Source organism: Palaemon carinicauda, chromosome 37 (genome assembly GCF_036898095.1).
Source record: "Palaemon carinicauda isolate YSFRI2023 chromosome 37, ASM3689809v2, whole genome shotgun sequence".
Lineage (NCBI taxonomy): Eukaryota > Metazoa > Arthropoda > Malacostraca > Decapoda > Palaemonidae > Palaemon > Palaemon carinicauda.
In genome coordinates, this window is record NC_090761.1 from 49,123,524 (window position 1) to 49,132,450 (window position 8,927).

The following is an 8,927-nucleotide window of genomic DNA, read 5'->3' on the forward strand; positions in this document are numbered from 1 at the left end:
CTAGGATCTAAATGGAAAAAGTCCAGTCTCAGGATCTAAATGGAAAAAGTCCAGTCTCAGGATCTAAATGGAAAAAGTCCAGTCTCAGGATCTAAATGGAAAAAGTCCAGTCTCAGGATCTAAATGGAAAAAGTCCAGTCTCAGGATCTAAATGGAAAAAGTCCAGTCTCAGGATCTAAATGGAAAAAGTCCAGTCTCAGGATCTAAATGGAAAAAGTCCAGTCTCAGGATCTAAATGGAAAAAGTCCAGTCTCAGGATCTAAATGGAAAAAGTCCAGTCTCAGGATCTAAATGGAAAAAGTCCAGTCTCAGGATCTAAATGAAAAAGTCCAGTCTCAGGATCTAAATGAAAAAGTCGTGTCAAAGTGCCTCACTGTCAAAGTGCCCTTTTTATATGTGCAAATAGATTCAACAGCTTTGTCAGTGTTTAATAATAAACTCAAAATCACCAAAATCCCTCGAGGTGTAGACAGGTATTTGATAAAATTACTATAAAATACAAAACTCCAGATGAGATTTCGTTTACTGTTCGTAGCATAACTTTCGCTTGAGACTTCATGGCATGAGTTTCAAGCTCCGAGATTATTTTCAGCATATTTGTAATTTTCTTCCTTAAAGTTTGCTCTGTTCAATTTCTTCCAATGAAGGTTTGCAGTACATCTTAACGGTTGGGCCAAAGGTTGTAATGGGTGTTCATAGCCTTGACGATTCACTAGTCCTGAAAAGGGAATTCTTAGATTATAAAAATGGCTGGGCATGATGGCCAATTCTACTGAGCCATTTATGAACTGATTACTCTAACCAATAATGTCACATTCATGAAGCAGAATTAAGAAGAAAAAAAAAAAAAAAAGACCAATTTTGTCTTGGCCAAACTTGACATTACAATCGCTTGCATATATAATTTACATCTTCATTTAAGCTTAAGTTTATTTACTGGCCCATCCCACCAATACAATTTGCAAACCCACTTAATCTTGTTCTACTAAGATAAGGCTTTCAGTGCTTGGAATTTTCATCCAATGATTCTTAAAACCTGACATTTAAAACACATAACTATTCAAATTAAAGCAAGTAAAACTTTTCCTGTATTGCAAACATACAAATATTTATGCCTGAAATATGAAAATAGGTCTCAATGTACTTTAATGTGAATAATTTACCATTTGGAGTTTTGACATGACCTTTTGATTACTGTATTCCAAGATTATCAGAATAATTAATGCAAGATTAAAAGTTAAACTTTAAAATATACATCCTTTGACTTTTATCCTTGAGAAAATTACACAAATCCATTACTTAAAATTTAGCCCTTAATCCAGCAAAAATTAACGAACCGTTAACATTTATCTTCAACTCGCTAACTACCAAATTCTACCTTAATTCACTAAAGTTTGATAGTTTGATCCATTAACATTTGATACAATTGTAAGTATTATTCTGACAAACAGTGAAATCAATGTACTAGATTTCTCTTTTTAATAAACAGTTCTATTTAACAGTTACTAAATTTAATTAACTTTACTTAGTTTAATCATTTCAGGTTATGAACAATTTACTTCACAAATCACTTTACATACCAATAAACTGACTGCTTCATTCTTAATTTGATTAAACAATCTTCAGTTGACAGCTATCTCACCTAGGAAAATATTTGAAAAAAGATCAGTTATTAGAAGCAGCAAATGAAAATTTTCAATGAAATTAAAAACTTAAGAGATTGCTAACAAACCTTGCTTTAAATGTCTAAAATTCAAAGTATGGGTAATATCCTGCCGACAGGTCCTATTAGATTTTAATCTCGTTTCTTTTATAACATTTTTAGTCCCTGTATCTAAGAGTATGAGGCTATATGCAAGTAGATTAATATCCAACTAATGGCATACTTTCTCACCCTAACATCAGATTAACCTAACATCAGATTAACTATACAGCAGCCTTTTCCCCCGTTTGTTTCATAACATCGGGGCTGGGACAAAATACCAACCTATGAACTTAAATGATCAACTACGAACATTGAAATTTTAGTCCATTTATGCCACTAAGTCAAATATTGTAATCTTACAGTGTTAAATACAGGGAAATCTTAACAGTTGAGCATTTGATCCAATAAAATGTGATCCAATGGTGCACTAGACAAGATTCTGAATAGTACGATACCAATAAAGGAAACAGCAGCCCAGGTCTGCTACATAATAGGTCAAGAATTTCGTGCAGGATAAAATTGATACAAGATATTACTTAAATTTTTAGACTGATTAGTAGGTAGAGTGATAAATTAAGTCAAAGTTAGCCATTACCGTCTTTACTTTTTTGTAAATGTTGACAATTCACAATAATAAAGGCCCAGCTATAGTAATTGGGGGAGGGGGACACTTAGGGAGAGATTATCCATTTAATTTTTTTTTTTTTTATTAAACTAAGAAATTTCTAAAATAGGGTTTTGTACAAAACTTTCATTTCAGTTCCCCCAATTTCATAGACTAAAAATAACTATGGCCACATTATTCAGCTTATATTATCTGGCAATTTACTAGAAGATTTATGTTCAAAAGTCATGGATTATTACGGTGTATAGCCTATTTTTCAATACGGAAATTAGTTATTTTTTGGTGACTACAAATTTCTCTCCTACACCTTACCGTAATTTCTTTAAGGCCAAATGTAAATTTTTTTTTATAACGATACTTTCTAGGCTTACATCTAACAAGCCAAGCACTCACCCTTTCATCAGTTTTTTTTATCAGTGTCAATATGCTAAATACCATTTCTCCTGAACAATAAGTAACCATCACTAAGATATATTCTAAGGGCTACTTTAACATCTGGAAAGGTATCAGGAAGCCCATCATGCAACAAAATTTTTTTCGGGATGGAGAGGCACATGGCCTGAGCTTGGCCAAAGCTGGTAACACTACTGTTACTGAAGTCTGGGAAAAGCACGAATTTCTCAACTTTATCTCCGCATCAGATAAAGTACACAAGTTGACCACTACATTGAATTTGTCGTACACCGATTGGTATACTGCATTACCCACTATTGTTGTAAGGCAACAAACCATTGATATAAAATGACATTGAGACATCTGCACTTTAGCCCCTCTTTGGGTGAAATATTACTTACTCTGAGGCTGAAGTTAGGTTTGTATTATATCACTCATTTCTCTTTCTTGTCCTATCTTTAGTTTACTTTCATCGTGTTGCCCCAATTCTTGCTCAGACAGGGGGGCCAGGAGCAATTGTCCCCCATGCTCCCTTATAAATCTGCCATGAATAAATCCAATCCTCAAACTAGCCCTGAACATATCCTAACCCACAGGATATAACTATAATGTCCTAGCCCAGTTTAAAAAAAAAAGTCCTAACCCAGTTTTTTAAAAAAAATTGTCCTAGCCCACAGTTAAAAGAAAAAATTGTCCTAGCCCACAGTTTAAAAAAAAATTATTCTAGCCCACAGTTTTAAAAAAAATATTGTCCTAGCCCACAGTTTTAAAAAAAATATTGTCCTAGCCCACAGTTTTAAAAAAAATATTGTCCTAGCCCACAGTTTTAAAAAAAATATTGTCCTAGCCCACAGTTTTAAAAAAAATATTGTCCTAGCCCACAGTTTTAAAAAAAATATTGTCCTAGCCCACAGTTTTAAAAAAGAAAATGTCCTAGCCCACAGTTTTAAAAAAGAAAATGTCCTAGCCCACAGTTTTAAAAAAGAAAATGTCCTAGCCCACAGTTTTAAAAAAGAAAATGTCCTAGCCCACAGTTTTAAAAAAGAAAATGTCCTAGCCCACAGTTTTAAAAAAGAAAATGTCCTAGCCCACAGTTGAAGAAAATGTCCTAGCCCACAGTTTTAAAAACAAATTGTCCTAGCCCACAGTTTTAAAAACAAATTGTCCTAGCCCACAGTTTTAAAAACAAATTGTCCTAGCCCACAGTTTTAAAAACAAATTGTCCTAGCCCACAATAAGATGCCTGTCCTAACCTACAGTAAAATACCTGTCATAGCCCACAGCAGGTGTTTTACTACTAGGCCACAGTAAAAACAAAAAAACCCGCCTAGCTCTCGGTAAAAAAAAACCCTCGCCTAGCTCTCTGTAAAAAAAAACCCCTCGCCTAGCTCTCGGTAAAAAAAAACCCCTCGCCTAGCTCTCGGTAAAAAAAAACCTCGCCTAGCTCTCGGTAAAAAAAAACCTCGCCTAGCTCTCGGTAAAAAAAAACCTCGCCTAGCTCTCGGTAAAAAAAAACCTCGCCTAGCTCTCGGTAAAAAAAAACCTCGCCTAGCTCTCGGTAAAAAAAAACCTCGCCTAGCTCTCGGTAAAAAAAAAAAAAACCTCGCCTAGCTCTCGGTAAAAAAAAAAAAAAACCTCGCCTAGCTCTCGGTAAAAAAAAAAACCTCGCCTAGCTCTCGGTAAAAAAAAAAAAACCTCGCCTAGCTCTCGGTAAAAAAAAAAAACCTCGCCTAGCTCTCGGTAAAAATAAACCTCGCCTAGCTCTCGGTAAAAAAAAAAACCCTCGCCTAGCTCTCGGTAAAAAAAATACCCTCGCCTAGCTCTCGGTAAAAAAAACACCTCGCCTAGCTCTCGGTAAAAAACACCTCGCCTAGCTCTCGGTAAAAAAAAACCCTCGCCTAGCTCTCGGTAAAAAAAACCCTCGCCTAGCTCTCGGTAAAAAAAAACCTCGCCTAGCTCTGTAAAAAAAACTTCTACCTCTAATTAAAAAAAAACCTCGCCTAGTCCTCGGTAAAAGAAAACCTCGTCTAACTTTCGGTAAAAATACACTTCTCCAAGCTCAGTAAAAAAAAGAAGAAAAAAAAAAAAAGAGCTCAGTAAAAAAAACCAAGCTCAGTAAAAAAAAACCCTCTCCTAGCTCACAGTAAAAAAAACCTCTCCTAGCTCACAGTAATAAAAAAACTCCTAGCTCAGTAATAAAACTAGCTCAGTAAAAAAGTACCTCTCCTGGCTCAGTAAAAAAAAAAACTAACTCGGTAAAAAAAACCTCTCCTACCTAACAGTAAAAAAAACTTCTCCTACCTAACAGTAAACAAAAAACCTCTCCTACCTAACAGTAAACAAAAAATCTCTCCTAGCTCACAGTAAACAAAAAACCCTCTCCCAGCTCACAGTAAAAAAAAACCTCTCCTAGCTCACAGTAAAAAAAACTCCTAGCTCACGGTAAAAAAAAAAAAAAAAAACTCTCCTAGCTCACAGTAAAAAAAAACTCCTAGCTCACAGTAAATAAAAAACACTCTCCTAGCTCACAGTAAATACTAACGTCTCCTAGCTCACAGTAAAAAAAACCGGACTCAATAAAAAACCGGACTCAATAAAAAACCTTACCTATCACACTAAAAAACTTCTAGCTCAGTTAAAAAAAACCTAGCTCACAGTAAAAACCTAGCTCACAGTAAAAAAACATTCCTAGCTCACTGTAACAAAAAACCTAGCTCACAGTAAAAAAAAACCATCAAAGCTCGTTAAAAAAACAACCTTTAGCTCAGTAAAAAAAAAAACCTATAGCTCAGTAAAAAAAAAACCTCTCCTAGCTCACAGTAAAATACTAACTCAGTAAAAAACCTTTCCTAGCTCAGTAAAAAAAACTTCAGCTTACAGAAAAAAAAACCTAGCTCACAGAAAAAACTAGCTCAGAAAAAAAACTTTTCCTAGCTCAGTATAAAAAACCTTTCCAGGCTCAGTAAAAATAAAACCTAGCTCACAGTAAAAAAAAAAAAACTAGTTCACAGTAAAAAAAACATCTAGCCCACAGTAATAAAAACCTTTTCTAGCTCACAGTAATAAAAACCTTTTCTAGCTCACAGTAGAAGAAAACCTCTCCTAGCTCACAATAAAAAAAACCCTCTCCTAAGCTCACAGTAAAAAAAAAAAACTCTTCTAGCTCAGTAAAAAAAAAAACTCTTCTAGCTCACAGTAAAAAAAACCTAGCTCACAGAAAAAAAAACTCTCCTAGCTCACAGTAAAAAAAACAAGCTCAGTAAAAAAAAAACTAGCTCAGTAAAAAAAAACTAGCTCAGTGAAAAAAAAACTAGCTCAGTAGAAAAAACTCAATTAGCTCAGAAAAAAACTTTTCCTAGCTCAGTATAAAAAACCTTTCCAGGCTCAGTAAAAATAAAAACCTAGCTCACAGTAAAAAAAAAAACTAGTTCACAGTAAAAAAAAACTCCTAGCTCACAGTAAAAAAAAAAAACTCCTAGCTCACAGTAAAAAAAAAACTCCTAGCTCACAGTAAAAAAAAAAACTCCTAGCTCACAGTAAAAAAAAAACTAGCTCAGTAAAATAAAAACTAGCTCAGTAAAATAAAAACTAGCTCAGTAAAATAAAAACTAGCTCAGTAAAATAAAAACTAGCTCAGTAAAATAAAAACTAGCTCAGTAAAATAAAATAGCTCACAGTAAAAAAATCTGTAAAAAAGACTAGCTCAGTAAAAAAAACTCCTAGCTCACAGTAAAAAAAAAAACTCCTAGCTCACAGTAAAAAAAAACTCGTAAAAAAACTAGCTCACAGTAAAAAAAACTAGCTCACAGTAAAACAAAAACTCCTAGCTCACAATAAAACAAACACTAGCTCACAGTAAAAAAACAATCGGTAAATAAAAAAAAACTCCTAGCTCATAGTAAAACAAAAAAACTCCTAGCTCACAGTAAAACAAAAAAAACTTGCTCAGTAAAAAAAAAACTAGCTCACAGTAAATAAACTAGCTCACGGTAAAAAAAATAGCTCGCATTAAAAATAAACTAGCTCCCATTAAAAAACTAACTCACAGTAAAAAACTAACTCACAGTAAAAAACTAACACAGTAAAAAAAACTAACACGGTAAAAAAAACTAACACAGTAAAAAAAACTATCTCAAGGTAAAACAAAAACTACCTCACAGAAACAAAAACTCCTAGCTCACAGTAAAAAAAAACTAGCTCAGTAAAACAAAAACAAAAACTCCTAGCTCACAGTAAAACGAAAATCACTCCTAGCTCACAGTAAAAAAAAACTAGCTCACTAAAAAAAACTAGCTCGCTAAATAAAACTAGTTCACAGTAAAAAAAAACTCCTAGCTCACAGTAAAAACACTAGCTCACAGTAAAATAAACTCCTAGCTCACAGTAAAAACAATATCTCTGTAAAAAAAACTAGTTCACAGTAAAAACAACTATCAGTTAAAAAAACTAGTGCACAGTAAAAAAACACCTCAGTAAAAAAAAAAGACTAGCTCACAGTAAAAAAACTAACAGTAAAAAACCAGCTCACAGTTAAAGAAAAAAAACTTAGCTCACAGTAAACAAAACTTCTCCTAGCTCAGAAAAAAACAATTCTACCTTAGTAAAAAATACCTACAAGCTCAATAAAAAAATTCCTAGCTCAATTAAAAAAAACTTCTAGCTCCCAGTAAAGAAAAATTCTCCTAAACTACAGTAAAAAAAAAAATACCTATCCTATACCCGTTAAAACAATCTCTCCTAGACCACAGTAAAGAAAAAAAAACTAAGAAAAACTTCTAGCTCAGTAAAAAAAAAAATATAGTCAACCCACACCAAAATAAAGGAAAAAAAAGTTAATCCAAAAACTAAGGACCCAAACCTTCTGATGTACGATAAACTATAGAGGATTAAGCTGTTCGCAACCAAAAAATATAATCTGGGACACGAATTAAGTTTAGCGTAAAATTACCATAAGGAAAAGAACCAATAATTTGACCAACTTTTGAACAAACTTTCACTAAAAGTATTTTTATCTTGGAATTACAACATTAGATTTTAGTAGATTTGACAATACTAAAAAAATATGGCTTTTATTCCCGATCCATCTATATATACGAGGTCTTATTATCTTGTCCGAAATGTTTTCACAAAAACACAATACAATCGTAAATAATGTCTGTAAGTAGCAAAACACCAGCAAATACTACTAATTAAGTCAGGGGGTAATTTATTTTTTGTAGTCTAAAAACTATAGCGTCAATCACTTATACCAAGAAAAATTTGATAAATGGAAGTACGAGAGAATTCGAAAAAAAGGCGAATAAATAAAATGCGTAAATATGTAAACTAAAACTTTCGACTTTACAAGGTTATCCAAGAGCTAAAAGTATTATCTTCGGGTAATTATAGTCCTAGTTACGCTATTAAGTATGGCAATAAGTACTACCAAATAGTTTCACCCGGAGAACTATATTATAAGCATTTGAAGGGGTCCAACGGTGCTCTTTTCGTGCAATGTGGTTCTTAAACGCCGATTAAAAAAAAAAAGTTATCGACCCTAGGTTAAAACTCCATAGTTTTAAATGAATTCAAAAGTTGAACGCAACAGACAAAACCACTAATACTGGTACGATCGATATCTTCCAAACCTAAGTTCTCTGCACTTATATTTATGGAGACAGTTAACATAATTAAACATTTCAATGAAAATACTATCATTCCCTTACCTCTACGACGTTCAAGATATTTTGGTATGGACTAACTTAAAAGCCGGCTGGATTTATCACTCCAACTTTCCACCACGAAGTACCAGCAGATGTAATGCAGAGGCGACGCCATCAGAGCCTAAACTGGGAGAAAATTACCCGATTCTCAAAGTCAGTTTTGAGCCCTCATTTTGCCGGTAACATCTTTCTGTTAACTTTCGGCCAGCCAATCAGGAGTCAAAGATTCAATACTGTTAAAGCGTGGACGGGGAAACGACTTCTGATTGGCTTAGGGATAAGGCGATATCCTAACTACCCTCTACGGTCTTTGCTCAACTACCAATAACCTATATTTACATAACCAATTGCTCGCAGTTATTGATTTGGAGCAATTGGGATGGTGGTAACGGTTTTAGAGTTTTGTATATATTATTTCATGTCCGAATTCGTTTGATCCTCATTACAGAAAAAAAATTTATATACTAAAAGAATAGAACACCCTAATATAATTGCTATTAAG

General features: G+C 33.6%; 1 long non-coding RNA gene across 1 annotated transcript; it reads right to left on the reverse strand.

Moving 5' to 3' along the window:
• Nucleotides 1-414: 414 nt before the first annotated feature.
• Nucleotides 415-8,559, reverse strand: LOC137629088 (uncharacterized). The gene is made up of 3 exons (XR_011041445.1): nucleotides 8,429-8,559; nucleotides 1,581-1,642; nucleotides 415-718 (listed from the first exon to the last, which is right to left on the reverse strand). It is a non-coding gene; the product is annotated as an uncharacterized lncRNA (long non-coding RNA).
• Nucleotides 8,560-8,927: the final 368 nt, after the last annotated feature.